This window comes from Eptatretus burgeri, chromosome 13, assembly GCF_056783735.1.
Source record: "Eptatretus burgeri isolate ZD-2024b chromosome 13, Ebu_testis_v1, whole genome shotgun sequence".
Lineage (NCBI taxonomy): Eukaryota > Metazoa > Chordata > Myxini > Myxiniformes > Myxinidae > Eptatretus > Eptatretus burgeri.
Window position 1 is genome coordinate 67,731,920 of NC_140973.1, and position 22,557 is coordinate 67,754,476.

Here is a 22,557-nt window from a genome sequence, read left to right on the forward strand (position 1 = left end):
AACACTTGGATCACAAATAACACTGATAATAGAAATAACACTTGGATCACAAATAACACTGATAACAGAAATAACACTTGCATCACAAATAACACTGATAACAGAAATAACACTTGCATCACAAATAACACTGATAACAGAAATAACACGAATCACAAATAACACTGATAACAGAAATAACACTTGGATCACAAATAACACTGATAACAGAAATAACACTTGCATCACAAATAACACTGATAACAGAAATAACACGAATCACAAATAACACTGATAACAGAAATAACACTTGCATCACAAATAACACTGATAACAGAAATAACACTTGGATCACAAATAACACTGATAACAGAAATAACACTTGCATCACAAATAACACTGATAACAGAAATAACACTTGGATCACAAATAACACTGATAACAGAAATAACACGAATCACAAATAACACTGATAACAGAAATAACACTTGGATCACAAATAACACTGATAACAGAAATAACACTTGGATCACAAATAACACTGATAACAGAAATAACACTTGCATCACAAATAACACTGATAACAGAAATAACACTTGGATCACAAATAACACTGATAACAGAAATAACACGAATCACAAATAACACTGATAACAGAAATAACACTTGGATCACAAATAACACTGATAACAGAAATAACACTTGCATCACAAATAACACTGATAACAGAAATAACACTTGGATCACAAATAACACTGATAACAGAAATAACACTTGGATCACAAATAACACTGATAATAGAAATAACACTTGGATCACAAATAACACTGATAACAGAAATAACACTTGCATCACAAATAACACTGATAACAGAAATAACACTTGCATCACAAATAACACTGATAACAGAAATAACACGAATCACAAATAACACTGATAACAGAAATAACACTTGGATCACAAATAACACTGATAACAGAAATAACACTTGGATCACAAATGACACTGATAACAGAAATAACACTTGGATCACAAATAACACTGATAACAGAAATAACACTTGGATCACAAATAACACTGATAACAGAAATAACACGAATCACAAATAACACTGATAACAGAAATAACACTTGGATCACAAATAACACTGATAACAGAAATAACACTTGGATCACAAATAACACTGATAACAGAAATAACACTTGGATCACAAATAACACTGATAACAGAAATAACACGAATCACAAATAACACTGATAACAGAAATAACACTTGGATCACAAATAACACTGATAACAGAAATAACACTTGGATCACAAATAACACTGATAACAGAAATAACACTTGGATCACAAATAACACTGATAACAGAAATAACACTTGCATCACAAATAACACTGATAACAGAAATAACACTTGGATCACAAATAACACTGATAACAGAAATAACACTTGCATCACAAATAACACTGATAACAGAAATAGCACTTGGATGACAAATAACACTGATAACAGAAATAACACTTGGATGACAAATAACACTGATAACAGAAATAACACTTGGATCACAAATAACACTGATAACAGAAATAACACTTGCATCACAAATAACACTGATAACAGAAATAACACTTGGATCACAAATAACACTGATAACAGAAATAACACTTGGATCACAAATAACACTGATAACAGAAATAACACTTGGATCACAAATAACACTGATAACAGAAATAACACTTGGATCACAAATAACACTGATAACAGAAATAACACTTGGATCACAAATAACACTGATAACAGAAATAACACTTGCATCACAAATAACACTGATAACAGAAATAACACTTGGATCACAAATAACACTGATAACAGAAATAACACTTGCATCACAAATAACACTGATAACAGAAATAGCACTTGGATCACAAATAACACTGATAACAGAAATAACACTTGGATGACAAATAACACTGATAACAGAAATAACACTTGGATGACAAATAACACTGATAACAGAAATAACACTTGGATCACAAATAACACTGATAACAGAAATAACACTTGCATCACAAATAACACTGATAACAGAAATAACACTTGGATCACAAATAACACTGATAACAGAAATAACACTTGGATCACAAATAACACTGATAACAGAAATAACACTTGCATCACAAATAACACTGATAACAGAAATAACACTTGGATCACAAATAACACTGATAACAGAAATAACACTTGGATCACAAATAACACTGATAATAGAAATAACACTTGGATCACAAATAACACTGATAACAGAAATAACACTTGCATCACAAATAACACTGATAACAGAAATAACACGAATCACAAATAACACTGATAACAGAAATAACACTTGGATCACAAATAACACTGATAACAGAAATAACACGAATCACAAATAACACTGATAACACAAATAACACTGATAACAGAAATAACACTTGAATCAGAAATAATACGGAGTTGCTGCTGCTGTTTTACGAGAGAGAAAAAGTTTTGTAAATCCCTTACTTAAATCCCTTAGCAAAGATTCATACTCGTACATGGAACAGTGTGGTACAGCTTGAACGTTCCAGGATTCAGACACAGCACTTGTTCTGTCTGCGAAATTGAGGTTTAATTTTGCGTTTGTGGAAAAGAATGCGAAAAACGATAATAACGCTAGGTGGCAGCAGTAACTTTATGTGAAGAACCCAAAACACATTGATGGAACGAAAGAGGATAAATTTGTGAAGGTCGAAAACTGGGTTACGCATGCATTCGCATAAGAGCTGGTCTTTGACCAGCTTCAACAATTTAAGATCATAATGTAAGCATTTCTCCCAACAACCTCAGGATCACGCCTTCATCGATACATCAGATCAGATAGAGGAAGGTAAACGTCCACAGTGGATCGTCGTGGGGACAGCCGGGGGATTTTGTGTCTGAGTTCGGTGCATCTTCCTTGAAATACCTTATGACAGTGCATGGACTTGCCCTGGCACCGGTCTTCATCGAAATGAGAGAGGAAAGCGCTCCGAGCTCTTTGCCGGTTGCCTTATTGTGCCGCTTCGGTGGGCAGGCGTGCCTGTGCAGGTGCGGAATCCACGAGTGAAGGTAATTAGACCAACGATGCTCTGCAGGTCCTCTCTGGTAGATCAGTCCCCTGGAGGCAGGTTTTAGAAAACTCGTCAAAGGCGTTTGTTTGCAAGCATTGACTGGCAGAGCGTCGTCGTGTATTTCGTAGGAAGGTTACCTGCGAACTAATCAAATTGGTCTGATGCCCAAGTAGACTTTATTTTCCCCAAAACACGACCGAAGTGTCCTCTTTTCTCCTTTGGATTGAAATTATTACAGCCATTTGCGCTTGCCTTTGCTTTACGTTCCCTCGACTTTTCTTGGTTGCATTCGAACCTGGAATTTAGGAGATCGATCTTTGGTGGAAATGATGGATCGTGTAATAGAAAATGAAATAAACTACACTTTTCAAAAAATTTATACTTTTGTATTATTGTGTTATTCTGTGTGTTGGAAGATTGTTCGGCTGCAGGCAGGATAGCCCAGAGATATGCCAGCTCACCTCTTAGTTGTCGAACCCGGGTTCAAATCTCGACCAAGTTATCGTTTCACAGGCTTGGTGGAGCATCGATGTACATCCATCTCTCAGAAGTACGTTAAGCTGATGAACTAATCTGCCTGCACTAGTCATTGGTGATCCCAGGGTGGTCTTTCCTGAAAGGTATGTGGGTTATCACGAAGAGTAGGTTAGTTATTTCCAGCACTGAAGGAATTACAGATTCGTGCCTAAACTACCGTTAGTAAGAGCTCTGCTATTCCTCGGGTATTCCTTGATACCAGGGTGCACCGCTTGCTATTTCAGTTTGGTCTATGTGTGGGTAGCAGTTCCCACGACAATATAAAATATATTTACCCACACATGTGTTCACATGTCACGTGTAAACGGCAATCTTCACCTTCAACACTCAATATAGCTTATACCACTACTACTACTACGACTCGTACTGGGGTGGCAGGATATCTTCGACTTCGAGGCACGCGCACACTCCACATTAACGGACCCAATCAAATCACACTTTCTGCAAAGCCCCCATCTGGATAGTTTATAGTCGGATCGGGAATCAAACCCAGAACCGACAACTCACAGGTAGGTTTGCTACCTGTGCACCATCCTGGCAGACAAAGGAGATGCTCTACAGTGCACAAGACCACAACACATCATTTCCCCTGTAATGGCAAAGTAAGGGACTTGGGTGCGTGCTGTGAGATCAGCCACAAGTTGAGAGAGGAAAAACAAAACCACAACCACTAAACCTGCTGTCGTTGCGTCCATATAACGATGACGTCACAAACGTTACCAAACAGTGGAGGCACGAAAAGACGGTTATTAACGAATTCCGTTGCAAAGTCGATGCAGGTGGCCCAATGGTACTGATGACATTCTTCACCAGCAACCGAGAGAGAAATCTTGATTGAACAAGATGATTTATATATATATATATATATATTGTGTGTGTGTGTGCATTTGTGTGAAAGAATTCCACGGATTTCTAATTCATTTTGAGCGACAATCGCATTATTATTCCAGTAAGATTATCCCATGCTTTCGCAAGCCTTGGCTTTAAGCCCTTCCAGAGTAATTATAATTTCCAAAGGCTTCCAGCTGTCAGGGAAACTGCGGCCCCATTGAATGCCCCCCGAGTTTTGGTGAATTTATTTGCACACGTGACGTGGACATCAGAAATAACTGGAGTAATTTCAACTCAAACTGATTGTGCATCGTCGAGCCATTACTGGCGAGGCTTGCTGGACTTTTTCGCTTGAAGAGCATAATCGTCCGCTCGGCGCCATCTTTAAATAGCCCGTGAGCGTGGGGGCCCAAACAAAGCTCTGGCCATGAAATGGAGAAATCTATTTATTACGTACACATTGCATGATTTTTAACTGCCCCCCCCCCCCTCATCACTCCCATCGCAATTTCCACACTTTGTTTTTGTATCTTATCTCCCCACTCTTTCTCTCTCTCTCTCTCTCTCTACCTCTCTACCTCTCTACCTCTCTCTCTCTCTCTCTCTCTCTCTGTCTCTCTCTCTCTCTCTCTCTCTCTCTCCGTCTCTCTCTCTCTCTCTCTGTCTCTCTCTCTCTCTCTCTCTCTCTCTCTCTCTCTCTCTCTCTCTCTCTCTCTCTCTCTCTCTCTCTCTCTCTCTCTCTCTCTCTCTCTCTCTCTCTCTCTCTCTCTCTCTCTCTCTCTCTCTCTCTCTCTCTCTCTCTCTCTCTCTCTCTCTCTCTCTCTCTCTCTCTCTCTCTCTCTCTCTCTCTCTCTCTCTCTCTCTCTCTCTCTCTCTACCTCTCTCTCTCTCTCTACCTCTCTCTCTACCTCTCTCTCTACCTCTCTCTCTCTCTCTCTCTCTCTCTCTCTCTCTCTCTCTCTCTCTCTCTCTCTCTCTCTCTCTCTCTCTCTCTCTCTCTCTCTCTCTCTCTCTCTCTCTCTCTCTCTCTCTCTCTCTCTCTCTCTCTCTCTCTCTCTCTCTCTCTCTCTCTCTCTCTCTCTCTCTCTCTCTCTCTCTCTCTCTACCTCTCTCTCTCTCTCTACCTCTCTCTCTCTCTACCTCTCTACCTCTCTCTCTACCTCTCTACCTCTCTCTCTACCTCTCTACCTCTCTACCTCTCTCTCTCTCTCTCTACCTCCCTCTCTCTCTCTCTCTACCTCCCTCTCTCTACCTCCCTCTCTCTACCTCCCTCTCTCTACCTCCCTCTCTCTACCTCCCTCTCTCTACCTCCCTCTCTCTACCTCCCTCTCTCTACCTCCCTCTCTCTACCTCCCTCTCTCTACCTCCCTCTCTCTACCTCCCTCTCTCTACCTCTCTCTCTACCTCCTCCACCGAAGGTGGGCAGATGTTATGTTTTCAACCCTGTCTATCTATCTGTCTGTTTGTTTGTTACTTGCAAAATCAAAGATTTGTTCGGATATTCCTTGGTTTCGTCTGTTATTCTGTCTGTCTGTCTTCTTCGAACAGTTAATTGCTGCCTAAGAGATGCTTGGTATGTCATTTTAAACCTTTTATTTGGTACCCTTGGACTAATATGTACATCAGGTCACAATTAGTCAAAGGTCAAGATAAAACTCCTATTAGGTGGCAATTCGAAAATGTATCAACCAAATTTGTTAAGCACAACATTGCATGATGTAAAACACTTGATAGGTCAAATATTCCAAACTACCAAATTGCTGTTTCCATGGAAACTTATTTATTTGGATTTTGCAGGTATTGTGCTATGCGCAACATCTTTCTTGTTTGTTGATCTGTGAGCAGGATATTGCAAAAAAGTTATGCACGGATTCGGACGAAACTTGGGGGACAGGTTTGGCGTGTGACAAGGACAAGTTTATTCAATTTTGGTGAAGATCCGAATCCACTTTCCGCCGGTACTCCAGGAGCCTGTGTCTGGCCATCTCCCAGGCAGATTCCTGGCCCATCCCCATCTCCTTGAGATGCCGATCAACCTGCTGCAACCAGGAGGCACATGGTCGGCCCATTGGCCTCCTCCACTCATCAGGCTCCCTCACTGAGATAATCTGGTGAGCAGAATCAGCATCAGAAAAACGAGCCACATGTCCATACAGCCACAACTAACACTCACGGACTGTGCAGGTAACAAATTTTATTTGAGTCTCTCTCAGCAACCGCTCGTCGGACAAAATGTCCGACCAGCGATAGCCAGCGATTCTCCGAAAAGACCTGGTACCAAAGGAATTAAGTCTCCACCTCAGATCCCTGGTCAGAGTCCAAGTCTCACATCCGTAGAGCAAGACTGGAAGCACCAAGGACCTGAAGAGACAGTGCCACACCTTATGATCCAGTGAATCCATGACTCCCCAGGTCCGACAAACGTCTTTTGACCTTTGGCTCACAGCCAATGGAGACATGAATATCACTGCCAAGGTAAGTGAATCTCTCTGTGACCTCAACATCCTCGCCACAAACAGGTACAGACAAGACAGCAGCATCCAAGATGTCATTGGAAGCCTGGATCTTAGTTTTGACCCAGGAAACCCGTAATCCCAGCAGTTCCGACTCCTCTTTCAGCACCTCGAGAGCCTCCAAAAGGATATCTAGTCTCCTCAAAGATGACTGAATCATCTGCGAAATCAAGGTCAGAGAAGTTGACATCCCCAATCGATGCATCACAGCTTAATCTCTCCGACATCCTCACCAGAATCCAGTCCATACAAATGCTGAAAAGTGTGAGGGGTGGTACACACCCATGACGAACTCCAGTAACAACTGGAAATAGGTCAGAGATGGTATCACCACATCTCGCAGCACTCTCAGTACCAGAGTAGAGTTCAGACAACAGATTCATCAGTTTTGGTGGCACCCCACGAAGACCAAGAACTCCACTACCCCTCACAGATTCCTCGCACATAGGCCTTCTTATCCACCCTCAGTGCACGTACAGTTTTAAGCCTCAACTCCCTGAAAAGCTCAGCTCTGCCATTAATCCTGGCCTGCGACTCTGGCCAATGGTATCCAGTGTCCTTCGAGAGACAAAATTATTTTCACCCTCTGGTGAGTTTGAAGACATCCACCGGCAACATCAAGGATGGTGGTCTGAGAGGCATTGACTTGAAATTTGAAGAGCATTTCCTTATCACGTCGCCAAATTCAACCACATTAATTTTTCAGGTCACCTTCGGCCAAAAGGTCAACATTGGCCAAATTTCTAAAATCCGCAGTATTAATCTGATTAACTTGAAATTTGAAGAGCATTTGCAAATCAGGTCGCTGAATTCAACCACCTATTAATTTTGAGGTGAACATAGGTCAAAATAGGCCAAAAAGCCAATTTGGACCAAATTTTCCAAAATCCTCAATTTTCATCCGATTGGTGTGAAACTTGAGAAGGATTTACTTATCAGGTCAATGCATTCAACCACCTATTAATTTTGAGGTGAATATAGGCCAAAATGTCAAAATAGGCCAAAATATTTTGTTTCGGATGCAGCCGATCAGTGGGATACAAAACGTGAACTGTTCTACCTGGCAGAGGTATGCGATCTACCGAGTTCCATTCTACTTTGTGCTGTTTTGCAAAGTGTCGCTCTATGAGTGATTTTTCATTTGTTTCTTTTTTTACTTCCGCCTCCGAAGGTGAAGTAGGTTATGCTTTCACCCCTCTCTGTCTGTTTATTTGTCTGTCTGTCTGTCTGTCTGTCTGTCTGTCTGTGTGCAGGATATCTCAAAAAGTTGTGGACGGATCCAGATGAAATTTGGTGGGCAGGTTGGGTGTATGACAAGGACGAACTGATTAGATTTTTTTGTGAAGATCCGGATCCGGATCCGGATCTGACGACTAGAATTTTTAAATTAATTCTTCACCATTAAGAGATAGGGCCAAAAATGATACATAGCACAATATCTCAAAAAGTTGTGGATGAGTTATGACAAAACTTGGTGGAAGAGTTGGTTCGATCAGGTATTTTTTAACAAGCACAAGCATATTAGATTTTGGTAAAGGTCGGGATTCAGATCCCATCCATCAGTGGGATACAAAATTTAAACTGTTCAACCTGGTGGAGGTATTCGCTTTACCGAGTGCCGTTCCGTTTTGCAAAGTGTCACTCTACGAGTGATTTTTTTCATTTTGTCTGTCTGTCTGTCTGTCTGTTTGTTTGTTTGTATGTCAATCGCCTCGAGGTCACTATTTGAAACCGATCTTCCCATAACTTCACCACATGGTCCAGTTCGTCATTCACAAGAGCCGATAGTTTTTGAGGTCAAAAGGTCAACATAGGCCATAGGTCAACAACTTTGTCAAATTTATGTAATCCTCATTTTCATCGATTGACTAGAAATTTGAACAGGATTTTCCTATTTGGTCATTGACGTCAACCACCTATTAATTTTTTTTGAGCTCAACATGGACCAAAAGGTCAACATAGGCCAAAGGTCAACAACTTCGGTGGAATTTCTAAGATTCTCAATTTTCATCCCATTAACTTGAAATTTGAAGAATATTTGCATATCAGGTCACTGAATTCAACGAACAAGTGTTATTGAGGTCAACATATGCCAAAAAGTCAACATATGCTGAATTTCTAAAATTGACAATTTTCATTCGATTGACTTGAAATTTGAAGAGGATTTGCATATTTGTTCATTTAGTTCAACCACCAATTATTTTGAATGTCCAATTTGTTTTAATGGCTTTCGCAAGTATCATGTTATGCATGACATCTTTCTTGTTAGTTTGTTAGGCTGTGAATAGGATATCTCAAAAAGTTAGAGACGGATCCAGACGAAATTTGACGGACAGATTGGGTGTGTGACAAGGAAATTGATTCAATGTTGGTGAAGATTCGGATCCGATTAAAAAAAAAAATTAAGTCATTCTTCACCATTGAGTGATGGGACTAAAAAACGATGTACTGTACAGTACAACACGATATCTCAAAACGTTATGGACTGATTCGGACAAAACTTGGTGGACAAGTTTTGTGTATGACAAAGACAAATTGATTACATTTTGGTGAAGATCCGAATCCGGATCTGGATACTAAAGTTCCGAATTTTTGTAAGTGATAAGATCTTCATCATTTCAGACGGAGTGCCAAAAACGATATTTACCACAATATCTCAAAAAGTTGTGGACGGATTATGACGAACCCAGGTGGATGAGTTGGCTACCTGAAAAGAACAAGCCGAGTAAATTTTGGTTCATGTCCGATTCAGATCCCACCCATCAGTTGAATACAAAATGTAAACTGTTCAGCTTGGCAGAGGTGTTCGCTCTTCCGAGTTCCCGTTCTAGTTTTGCCATTTTATCCCCCAACCACCCTGATGCGTACGTAATAAACAGATGGTATATCTAACCGTTATCTCCGTTAATTAGTGAAGTCGTTCCTCGTGGAGCATCTCTGAAGTTTTGGAGCGAACACCTGAAATTGTCTCATTTTTCGACATCGTCGGCATATGAAATCGCTGCAACAGCATCAATGACAACAACAACAAAGTTGGTGTCACCAATAATAAACTTTGAAACGCCAATCCGTGCGCCCTCGAGAAAGGAGGTCAGAGTGGTCGTTAACCCATCAGGATGGAATTACGAGCCGAGCAGCAATTAGCCGATGTCACGTGGCATGAAAACCGCTCAAGACCGTTCCAGCATGACACGGTGTGGCGCGTAACGTGGCCGAGCACGTCCTGCCGCAATCACACCTTCCCAGTTCGACCTTGATCTTGGAAAGCCGCCAGGTAGAAACGCGTCCCGGTTAATGGTGTTTTGTTTGCTGTGTTAATGTCTGCTCGGAGAAGTGTTTGCTGGAAAGTCTTTTGAAGAAAAGTTTCTGTTATTTTGCGACAAGAGGGGCTTGTGATCATTTGTTATTTTTATCTGGAAAAGCTGGGAATCATTATGGTTTCATGGCCGCTGGTGTGTCGTATCATGTCGTTGGTATCCCAGTTGGCTCACCACGGCAAAAGAATGATCGAGACATATATATATATATATATATATATATATATATATATATATATATATATATATATATATATATATATATATATATATATATATATATATATGGTTTGCACCAAAACCTGTAACCAAACTTTTGGGCTGATTTCAGTTTTATCATCACTGTGATGCATGACGACTCAATTATATCAAACAAACAAACGACATTGTCGATGTTTGTAGTCTGTATATAATAAATATAATAACAGGCCATCTATTTATTTATTATATGTGTACAGAAGCTGTTGCCCCCCCCCCCCCACCTACACCCCCACACCACCAACTACATACATTCACATATGCAACATAGAAACCTCGTCCATCTCCTCTTACTCCTATCCTCTCCAAGATTTCTTCTTTTCTATCTTCACTCTTCCCAGCAACCTCCACTCTGCTATCAAACTCCCTTGGCCTTCCTTTTCTCAATTCTAATTTTGGCAATCAACCCTTCTTTCCCGGAATGTATGTAATACAGTAAATAGATGGTATCGAATACATTTTGGGTTCATGATAATTTGAGTTATTTCCTCCACCCACCGATGGCGGGCCCCTTCCTGTCTGTCTTTGTGTCTATCTGTGAGCAGGATATCTCAAACCAGATGTTGACAGTCGGACGAAATTTGGTGGACAGGTTGGGTGTGTGACAAGGCGGAAATTATTCGGTTTTGGTGAACATCCGAATCTGGATCTGAGTTTTTTTTCACTGATTCTTCACCATTGAGTGATGTCGGGCCAATAACGATATCCAGCATCATATTTCAAAAAGTTGTGGACGAGTTATGACAAAACGAGGTGGATGAGTTGGTTCGGTGACGAGAACAAGCAGATTCAATTTTGGTTCAAGTCCAGATCCAGATCCGGCCCATCATTGGGATACAAAATATAAACTGTTCAGCCTGGCACTCGGTACACACTCGACCAAGTTAAGTTCTCAATTCGTTGTTTGTTTTTGTTCCATCAAACCATTTTCTTGTTGCATAAATGATTGTGAGTAGTTTCTGTTTGAATAAAGATGCTTTGTCCAGAGGAATCCACCAGAGGGTGCTACTGGTCCAGCACCACGTCCTCCAAGCATTGAGGTGTTGTGATTAATCAAACCTCAAAATTTTAATTGCAATGCACGAGGTAACTTTGTCTACATGGAAGAATGGCTGTTATGAACTCTTGGGGAATTCTTGCTGGTAGATAACTACATATTTGGGTGCTTTCTTGATTTTGTATTTGATTTCAGTTCATTCATTTTAATATTATATCGATGCTCATGGAAGACCAGAACAACGGGGAGGGGGCGAGGAGACACAAAGTGGGGCAAAAGGAGACACTGGAGGACAAGAACATACGGATGCACCCAGGCATGAGATGAGAAGTGGGACAGTCTCAGCGGGTGCAGTCATCTTATTCTTCTTTCGTATGAAGCACAAGGTTGCAGGGTGACATCATCGGCTGTGGGCACGGCTGTGCCACTGATGCATTACCCTCTGTTGCTTAGGGCAGGAATTTACAATATGTTCAGGTTGTCAGCAATAGTTCACCTACTCTTCGTGAAGGACACTGTGTTGTCTTTAACGCCAACCAACTAATGTAAGCAGATGGGACTCCCATGTTAACATCCTTCCGTGGGACGGCACACACATTGATGCCTCACCCTGCCTGTGAGAAGTAGTTGCAGGAAAGTTTGGATAATGGAAATGGGGCATATCACGAGGTAATGGTGGGCAGCACACTTGAGAGTTTGGAGGGAATAACTCGAGGCAACAGATATAGGGAGATAAAAGTGTGAATAAGGAATGGAAGTTAGCATAAAGGTTTGACTTGGTGGAGGGTAACAAGGTCATGGCTTCTGGGAGAATATATGTGACCTGGAGGTGCAGTGGTGGGGCAGAGGAGTGAGAATTCAAGAGAGGCAAGTCCAGCCAGGAAAATATTGCAAGGCCACCATCCTGCTTGTTGTGAGCAAGAAGCAAATCGTGAGACACAGCCCTCTGCTGAGAGACGCCTCAAAGGGTTTCAGACGACACCTCCTCTGTGGGAGTAAGATGGGGAGCAACTGCATCAGCTTAAAATGGGGAGCCATGCTTCATTACACTTTGGAGGAAGGGTTTGTATTCCATTCCATGCTGACGACCACTACGAAAGGACTTTGCTCTGCAGGGATTTCCAAAGTAGCAACGAGTCTTCAAAGCCAGCTTGGAGATGTGGCTGCCATATCAAACGGAAGACCAAATACGGCATTGGAGTCATCAGAAGGAACACGAAGAAGTAAAGAGCAAAGATGGAATCATCAGGAGGAACCTGGATAGGATTCGGGTTTCTGCTGCTACGCCACGACCCTCAAACTCATCCAGGCACAGCCGAGTGAGCCCAACAAAAAAATTTCTGCAAGAATTTACTTTTCCGAGGCAGATAGATAAATAAATAAAGAGTAAAAGAGATAAAAGAAAAGAAAAATCAAGAATTACAATGAATAAAGAGAAAGGTGATATGTCAAAAGAAATGTGAAGGAATAAAGAACAAAGATGTTGGGAAGAACCGGGACAGATAGATTTCAGCAGTTACTCCCCAGGCTCAAACGCAGCAACAGGTACAAGCTCGAGTTTAGGAGAGGCAGGTCCATAATATAGCCGGTGAAGTACTGCAAGGCCACCATCCTGCTTACAGATAAGAAACAAAGAAGACGAGACAGATTATGGTAAGACAAAAGAGCCCCAGACTGAATTTCTCCCTGAAGTTGACCAATGATGTCTCCAAAGGCCAAGAATGAACAAACTGCCTTTGAAACACAAGAAAATAAATGGATAAGATCTCTCACTCCTAACATAAGATCCTGGTTGTGGTTTAAACTCGGAATAATTCCGATGTTTATCACCACAATTTTTGAAAAAAGGTGAGATATTGCAATCGGCTCCGTCTCTGTCTTTATGTCCGTCACGCTATCTCCTCCTAAAACGGTTGTTCAGAAATTCACCAAACTTGGTAGTTATAATCAGCACATGGCAAGACTGTGCAAGAACAGTATCATTTTTGGCCCCGTCCCCTGGGGCGTGACTATGGGGTAGGATGGGGACTTGAGGTCGCAGGGGCCAAGACAAAAAAAAAATTTACTCAAAATTTGACATTGGGTCAAACCTGGCGGAACTTTATGCCATCTTTCAACTTTGCTTGAGATGGGGCGAGTGGGGATTTGCGATGGCGCACCATCGACTTCGCTCTCGTTTGAATAATGTGTAACATCGTGTAGTATGCAAAATCTGTGTAGTCCATTCAGCCTACCTGTAACGAGGTGTTTAAACACACTAACTACCCAGCATTTGTGTTTTAAACTGACATTGAGATTGAACCTCAAGTATAGAGACCCAAACCTGATGAAGTTGATGTCAAAGGTTTGGCTTCGATAGAAATGTAAAATAAGTAAGTGAAGCCTGGCGTTGGCTTAGCGGTTCGGGTGGTGGCTTGGGATCCTCGGTGGTGGCTTGGGATCCTAGGGTCCGGAGTTTGAGCTCTGTTTTTTACCGCTGAATTAACACCACGGGGTTGACTCAGCCTGCCGTCCATCTGAGGTCGGTGAAATGAACACCAGTGTACTGGTAAACGGGAACTGCATCAGTGGCAAAGCCATGTCCCTAACCAATGATGCAACCAGCAGTCAAAAAATGCTACCTTTTCACTCGAGGCTTTTCTTTTTCTGTAGAAGACAAATTAAATTTTTGGTCAGGGCCAGAAATGAAAAGCACAATGAAAATAAATTCTGACTTTTTGATTTTCTTTGAATGATTTGTCTGATCATGATGAGGAAAGTGAGCAACTTGAAGATTATGCTTTGGATTTGTTTCTTTGTTCTTTCAGGAGCACTTCTACTTGTATGTCACCTGTTTTACTCCCCCCATTAAAGTGGATTAAAGGAAAGAAGAAGAAGAAGAACCACTCCTTTGCATCATCAGACGCATCGGCTGCCGAGGCAGTTTTTCCTTGCTTGGAGACATGGTCCTGGACCTCGACGGTCAACACTCCTCTGCAGGCTCATTCTTCTCAGTAAGCTGGTATTCGTTTTACCGACCTCAGAAGGATGACTCCACCCTGTGCCATGACATCCCTCATCCTTCAGCCACATAGGCTGCAGGCCTCTTCCCTCTCTTCAGACCTTGACAAAATCAAAAGATGCTCAAACATTTGGAATATGTCTTTCAATCCTGACAAATCTCACACTCTCACGATCTCTCTCCAAAAGGACTGTCTGACAACCCCCTCGCACCTCCCCATCTACTTTCTTCACAATCCTCTGGAGGAAGTTCAGTCATTCAAACTCCCGGGTCTCACGATCAGCCATGATCTTTCTTGGGCAAACCACATTTCAACATTGGCCTCCTAAGCCAGCTGCCTCCTGGGCATCCTCCATCATACACGGTCCTTCCTTGGCACACCTGAACTCCTATCCACATACAAGGCCTTCATCTGCAGCTTGATGGAGTGCTGCTCTCCCCTCTGGGCTAGCTCCTCTGCCTCACATCTTGCTCAGCTTGATGTCATGGAAACCATGGCCTTCATGATTATTGGAATCTACTGTGCTGAAGCTGAGTCCATGGATCTATCTATCACTTCACCATCACAGAAACGGCAGTGGCCACTCTGTTTTCTAGTACTGCCTCTGTTCTGGTCTTGCACAGTCTGCTCTTTCCGTGCTCTGAACCCCCCCACCCACCCCCAAGTCAGCTTTCTGCAGGGCACACATGGTCTACCATCAACCCCCTTCTGGTAAAACCACCTAAATCCATGATTACTGCTCAATTCCATTCATGCAATTCCTCTTTTCCCACCTGTGGAACCAACTTCCACATCCTTTTCAATGTCGTTCTTCCCTCCAGGTCTTCAAGACAGCTGTTCACCACCATCTCAGATCATCCCCAATACAAAACCATGATCTTTTCTGCCCTCGTTGCCCTTCCCTTCCCCACCCCAATCCCTCCTCCTTCCAAATTTCCAGTTTTTCCTCCTGAGTTTCTTTCTACATCCATCTTGTCTAACCCATGCATCCTATCCTGACCCCCATTCCTCCCAACACCCATTGCTTGTCCAAGTCTGCCTTGATATTGGCCTTCAACTTTGCTATTGGTGTTTCCCCACTCTCTCTGCTGTTCCTTTTGTCCTGTTGTGTCCTGATCCGTTGAGTGTACTCGTAGTAGCTCTTCCATGAGCCTCGACGATGTATACAAAAAATATACAGGCACAGTCAACCCTCCAGGTGTTATTTTAACAGCACAACAAGTGCTAAAACTCTGGACTGTAAGGTCTTAAGCCAGCCACCTTAGTCATTAAGCCAATCAAAATCAAATGTTCCATCGTAATAAGAAAGTGAATGCTGTGTTCATTGGAGGAAGCTCCATGTGGTCCTGCTGATCCATTGTGTGAAAGCTGTTGTCTGTGCACACCTGGGGATGGTGTCACATCTTTGCAATGATGGTATTGATCAGTAACAGCTTTGCTGTTCTCGTAAGACTTTTGATAAACTGTTGCACCTGATTTTGATGGTTAATGTACGCAGGTTGGACCCATTGATAACCAAATTAGCAGTTCCATCCAGGGGCATGACTAGGCTGTATGGCTACTTCAGATGCTCACCTCCAATAAATTGGTTGTCATACCAAATGTGCGTTTTTTTTGTAACCTGACAACCTATCTTTATCATCAACGCAAATTTTGGGGGGTTTTTTGGCCATCTCATTATATTGGTTTCATAAGCCACCAGGCTATTCTCACTACTTCAACTTTGAAAAGGGAAAACGTGTGATTGACACCTGCCCCATTATTGATCATTACTGTTACAAGGAGAGCCAATGGCAATTTATCGAAGTCGAGGGATTAAAATTTTCCGATAAAACGTCTTTAAAAAGTTTCATGACCTGCCAGATGACGCTTCAATAATTTATTACTTGTCTGAGTAAATTGGGCATTGGATAAGGGTGCCTGAATTGTCCATGCGGGTTTTTCTCTGCCGCCAAGTCATTTGGAATCAGATTTGTCCAGTTGGTGAACTTTGGACGTGGGATGTAACCATTCCTACAAATACGACAATGTAGTAGTATGTACTTTTATCCCTTAAAAGATGACTAACAATGAAAAAAAACTTCAAGGTATATGGTAAACTCGAGAAGGACAAGCATTTTCACGATGGTAACAGGTGATAATTATCAATATGGGGCTTCAAATATGACATATGAATGCTAAATGAGGCCTTTGGCGCATGCTCTGTGTATGTGTTTCCACTGATTTGGTTCTGCTTGACAGGCACTTTTAACCTACCATAACTCAGCACAAAATCTGTGATTCAAATGGTTTTTTATAACAGAATTTTCAGCATTTCGACGAAAGAGTGGAAATTTCAAGATGGTAAACCATAATTGTTCTGTTCCTGAATGAAAATTGGACTCACGAGAATATAGGAACACAATAAATGTCAATAAAACTTCAGCCTTTCACTGGCGGTAGTTTTTGTGGTATGGACTGCAACATAGTGTTACGGAAATGGCCCTTATTGGACTACTAAATATAGGATTAGCTCAGATCCCCCATTAAATGCATGTTTAGCTAGGTTGTGTGGTAAAATGGACGTTGCATGTGTGTCGGGAGGTATAAGAGGCTGTATTATTGTTTGTGTGGTGGTGGAACGAGAGCTCCCTCCTCTTCTTCCCCATCCTGGACGAGGCCCCGCCCAGTCGGCTGAAAGGGTGTGGCCAAAAGGAGGAAGTGAAGCTAAGGGGAGGAGTTTGTCGGCTTCGCAGAGAGAGGTGTGCTCGTGTGTCGAAGGAGCGAACGAGAGAGAAAAGGTGTTCTCAGTTTTGAAAATGGTCGGGTTTTTGAGGCGCGCTCGTGGCTTCGAAGCGAGCAAACGAAGGAGGCACAGTGTTGGATCTGCCGGGAGAGGGCTGAACCTGCCTGCACATCGAGGATTCTGCCGTGAGAGAGACAGCAGCCGGCTTTGAGAGGCGAGCGTGGAAAAGGAAAGAAAAGGTGATTCGACAGACAGAAACTGAGAGGATGGAGTTGGGAAGTCGTGCTAGAGGCGGGAAGGCAGGAAAGGAGACGACGGAGCCTCTGACGGTCCCTGCTCACACCAACGGCTCGACACGCTTGCCGACCCGCTTGCCGGAGCCCAGCACCTCGATTTGGGCCTTGTCTGGAGAACAGGCCAGGCTTGGATTTGTACGCTGGACCTTGAGAGAAATCAGCTGAAGCCCATCGTCGACCTTACGCGGGGTCAGGGGGCGCGGAGACCGCGTGCGGTGCAGAAAGGAAAGAGTGCGGCGCCGCCATCTTGCCACGCGGCGCGTTCGAGCTGGGGCTCAAATCCGTGGACATCCGCCTGTTGCGAGCGACATTCGTGCTTTTGACACTGTCCTCTCGTCCCTGAGACATCTCCAAGTACTCTGTCTTTGTCTGCACGTGTTGTATAAGGCATATCTCAGTAGGGACCCCCTCGAAACCTGTAGTCCGTGGTTCCATCGTTAAGAACGGGTTGAGGATTGTTAATAAAACCATTGTTGTGAATGCTTTGCTTGTGTTGTGTTCCCCGATGGTCCCCAATAAATCTGCTTGGTTCGTATGAAGTTGCCGCTATGGATTCATTTGTGTCGCATCGAGGAACGATCCGTTCGATTGGCATACAAGACCAAAATGGTTCCAGACTGGCAGAAAACGCACGGAATCTGACAAAACCAGTCTGTAACCGGGGGTTCTATTTCCCCAACTGGTAAGGTACAAGGATTACGTTGGTATCGCGATTGAAGACGCGTGACCTGTGGCCTGTGCCGAGCCGGCCGGCGTTATAAATCCCGGAGACGGCGGTGGTGAGGGTGGCACCAAGAGTCGGGTGAGAATCCCGCCACCACGGATCCGCAACAATATCAACTTTTTAGAGGAGTTGATCAGGAAGTGCTCCAACTCTTTTGTTGTGCAGAGGCAACCCCCTCCCCCCCCTTTCTCGCAGGTATGCTTACAAATAGTTTTGGCTTCCTTCAAAGTTTTTTTTTAGTCGTTTCATTTTAATATCCTTATCTGAGAGCCATGAAATACGTCCAGGTCACCCCATTTTTTTTCCATTACGAGGGGTTTCTGCGCATGCACTCCGAGCAATCTAGAGTGGATTACGTCATTATGAAAGTTACGTATTGACTTATAATGGGCCTTAAAAAGTTATATAAACAAGCTATTCACAATTGTGTAAGACAAGGCCATTTTCCCTTTTAAGTACTGGTATTATGTATGTATATATATATATATATATATATATATATATATATATATATATATATATATATATGTATACAATTGGTAAGAAATGTTTTTTTTTTTGGATTGATAAATTATGCCAAAAAATATTCTGTGTATTGTGATTAAATAGACCACAGTTGAGATGGAAGGATTGTGTGCGGAGGGATATCTGTAAGGTAGGGGTATTTGGAGAGTTGAGAGAGTTGGCTGAGGACAGAGGGAGGTGGAGGAGTATCGTCATCAAGGCAGGGCAGAAGCTTGGTGCCATCGGACCTCACCCCTTATTCAAGAAAGGGGAGGAGGAGAAGTAAGTGATTAAATAAATATGAGTTCCCTTATAAGGAAGATCAAGGTCGGAGAAGGCCATTATGCCCATCAAGGGCTTTGATATGGTTGTTTGTTGGTGCTCTGTCATTTTCAAATGCTGATCATCAAACAAGGAAGCATCACGTACCATTTTAAGAACCTTTGGTATGACTCGGCCGGAATTTGAACTGCTGACCTCCCACAATCGGAGAGAATTATCCAACCATTACACGACTGAGTCTGGGTCTGAGTATTTTATCCGACTGAGTCATACCAAAGAGTTCCAATGGGTTTAAGGGGTCCATAGGGTATGTTCCAACAGTAGTTACAGGTCTAAAGGGTCCAAATGGTTGTAACAGCGTTTTATGGATCTTAATGGTCTCAGGGTTCTATATGGTCTCAGGCTTCCAACAGGGTCCATAGTTTCTATGAGGTCTGAGGGATCTTAAGTATCTCAGGGTGAAATGGGGCCTTATAGAGTCTTAATGGTCTAAAAGGTATCAGGTCAGGTCAGGTATGGGAGCATGTGCCAGAACAGCGCGTCGCTGCGTCCACTTTCCGCCGGTACTCCAGGGGCCTCCGTCTGGCCATCCCCCAGGCAGATGCCAGGCCCATCCCCATCTCCTTGAGATGATGGTCAACCTGCTGCAACCATGAGGCACGTGGTCGGCCCACTGGCCTCCTCCACTCATGAGACTCCCTCGCTGAGAGAATCTGGTGAGCAGGATCAGCGTCAGGAAAACGAGCCACATGTCCATACAGCCGCAGCTGACGCTCACGGACTATGCAGGTAACAAATCTCATCCGAGTCTCTCTCAGCAACCGCTCGTTGGACACAAAATCCGACCAAAAGGTATCAAGGGTCAAGGAGTCCAAGCTCTCTATAAGGTCAATGGATCAAAGGGGTCTTAAAGGTCTGAAAAGTATAAGGGGTCTAAAGGGTACTTTTCAATGGTTGTTACAGGTCTAAAGGATCTATGAGTCTAAAGGGTCCAAAAAGGGTTTAATGTGTGTCATAGGGTCGAAGTGGTCGAATGGGTGTAAAGGTCTTCAGGGTGATAATGGGTCTAAATTGTCTTAGAAGGTCTAAAAGGTCTAAAATAACTAAATAAGACCAATGCATCCATAGGGTTAAGGGTGAGGGTTAGGGTTAGGGTTAGGGTATAAGCAGCGTAAAGGTTGAAAATTTCTGAGGGGGTATACTGGAACTTAAAAGCTCAAAATTGTTTGTAAGGGGTCAAAAAGGTATAAGGGCTGTCAAGGTCGAAGTGCCTAAAAGGTGTTTCAATAGTCTGTAATTAATAAATGTAATTCATCGACGCAGTCAAGGTACAATAAGTAATTAATAGACATACGTTCAAACAGTCCGTAATTGATAGACCTCTAGTTAAGTCTGTTTCTGGTGTCTGTTCTGCCTTCATCCCTTCCCTTACCCCAAATGGCTGCACAGCTGACACTGTCCACGAAAAGGCTGAATGCCTAAATTCAGTGTTTGCTTCTAAATTGTGTGTCCAAACCCATCACTTTCTTTACCACCTTACCCAGTCACGCCCAGCTGTTCCTGGACTCTGTGTTCTTTTCTCCCAACAAGGTGGTGAGCTTGCTGTCAAAACTCGACTGACTCTGCAACCGGTCCAGACGGCATCAGCCCTTGTTTAATAGAAACATGTTTTGTTGCTCTTTCTTACCCTCTCTCTCTGCTCTATCCATCCTCTCATTTACTCAAGGTCATCTGCCATCTGCTTGTAAATCAGCAAACATTTCCACTCTGCATAAAAACGGTGCAAAAACAGATCCCTGCAACTACAGACCAATCAGCCTGATCCCAATCATCAGCAGGGTTATCACATCCATCATCACTTCCAACATCAAATCTTTCCTCTTCTCCAAAGGCCTGATTTCCGACCATCAATTTGGATTCAGACCAGGTTACTCTACGCTGGACATGATACTTCTGCTTTCCCAACAATGGATGGAAGTCCTCAATGTGAGATGAGATCAGAGCCATCTCCCTAGACATATCGCGTGCTTTCAATATGATCCGGCACCCTGCCCTGCTCACTAAACTCTCTTCCTGTGGTATCTTATGGAATCTCTACACATGGCTTGCAAACTTACTCTCCTGTCGCAGTCAATGTGTGGCCTTTAATGGATCTCTCTCATCCTCTCTTTCTGTCCAGGCTGGAGTTCCCCAAGGCAGTGTTCTGTGCCATGTGCTTTGCCTGGTTTTCATCAATGATCTCTCTGACTCTCTGGAAAATCCGCTTTATCCCTTTGCTGATGACTTCACCCTCTGCTGTACCATCTGTCATCCCTTGGATCGGCAAGTGGTAGCCTCTTCACTTTCTGCAGATCTGGATAAAATCAAAGCTGGTGCAACACTTGGTACATGTTTTCCAATTCTGAAAAATCTCACAATGTCACGATGTCTCTCCAAAAGGAGCATTTGAATCCCCCCCCCATCTACTTTGTCAACAATCCTCTTGAAGAAGTCCTTTCATTCAGCTTCTGGGTCTCACTATCTATCCTGATCTTTCCTGGGAAAGCCACATTTCCAAACTGCCCTCCAAAGCCAGTCTCCGATTGGGCATCCTCCATCATACAAAGTCCTTCCTTGGCACACCTGAGCTCCTGACCACATACATGCAAAGCTTTCATCCACATCCTGAAGGAGTACTGGTCTCCCCTCTGGGCTGGTGCTACTGCGTCACACTTTTCTCGGCTTCACACTGTGGAAATGCCTGGTGTTCGCTTAATCGTTAGGGTGGTGGGCTTGGGATCCCAGGGTCCTGAGTTAAAATCCTGCTTTTTCGTTGAATTAACATCAGGTGGGGTTGATTCAGCCTGTCATCCTTCTGAGCTCGGCAAAATGAGTACCAGCTTGGTGGGATGATTGAGCCATTTGAGTATCCTGTGTCAGAGTGGTGACCCATCCAGGATTGCAGCCAATAGTCCAGGAGACTACTTCGGCAGCACCAAAGCTCTGTTCAGATTATGGTCTTTCTACTGTTTCACTGGATACATAACAATGCTTATAAATGCCTGGAGATGCCAGTGTTCATTGCTTTATTTAATTTCTGCACATGTGATAAGCTCTGGGATCTTTGAACCTGATTCAAACTTCAAAATTTTAACTGCAGAATTGACCTCAGCAGCAGTTCCAACTGCAACGAAAGTGTGTTCATCTATGTATAATTCCAGCAGTGTGTGTTTGTGTGTGTGTGTGTGTGTGTGTGTGTGTGTGTGTGTGTGTGTGTGTGTGTGTGTGTGTGTGTGTGTGTGTGTGTGTGTGTGTGTGTGTGTGTGTGTGTGTGTGTGTGTGTGTCTGTGACCGCTGTTTCTCGACAACCACTGGTCCGATCTAATTGAAACTTGCCAGCTATATTGCTGAGGACCTGAGGATGTGCCTTTTCAAGGTTTGATATTAATCGGACAAGTGCTTCCCAAGTTATGGCCATTTAT

The 22,557-nt window shown here is 43.1% G+C and overlaps 1 long non-coding RNA gene across 1 annotated transcript in view; it reads left to right on the forward strand.

Moving 5' to 3' along the window:
* The first annotated feature begins 10,164 nt into the window (after positions 1–10,164).
* LOC147014703 (uncharacterized) overlaps positions 10,165–22,557 on the forward strand; it is a 103,606-nt gene continuing 91,213 nt past the window's right edge. Inside the window, exon 1 of the long non-coding RNA XR_015050865.1 lies at positions 10,165–10,265. This is a non-coding gene — a long non-coding RNA (uncharacterized LOC147014703). The remainder of the gene's footprint in view (positions 10,266–22,557) is intronic.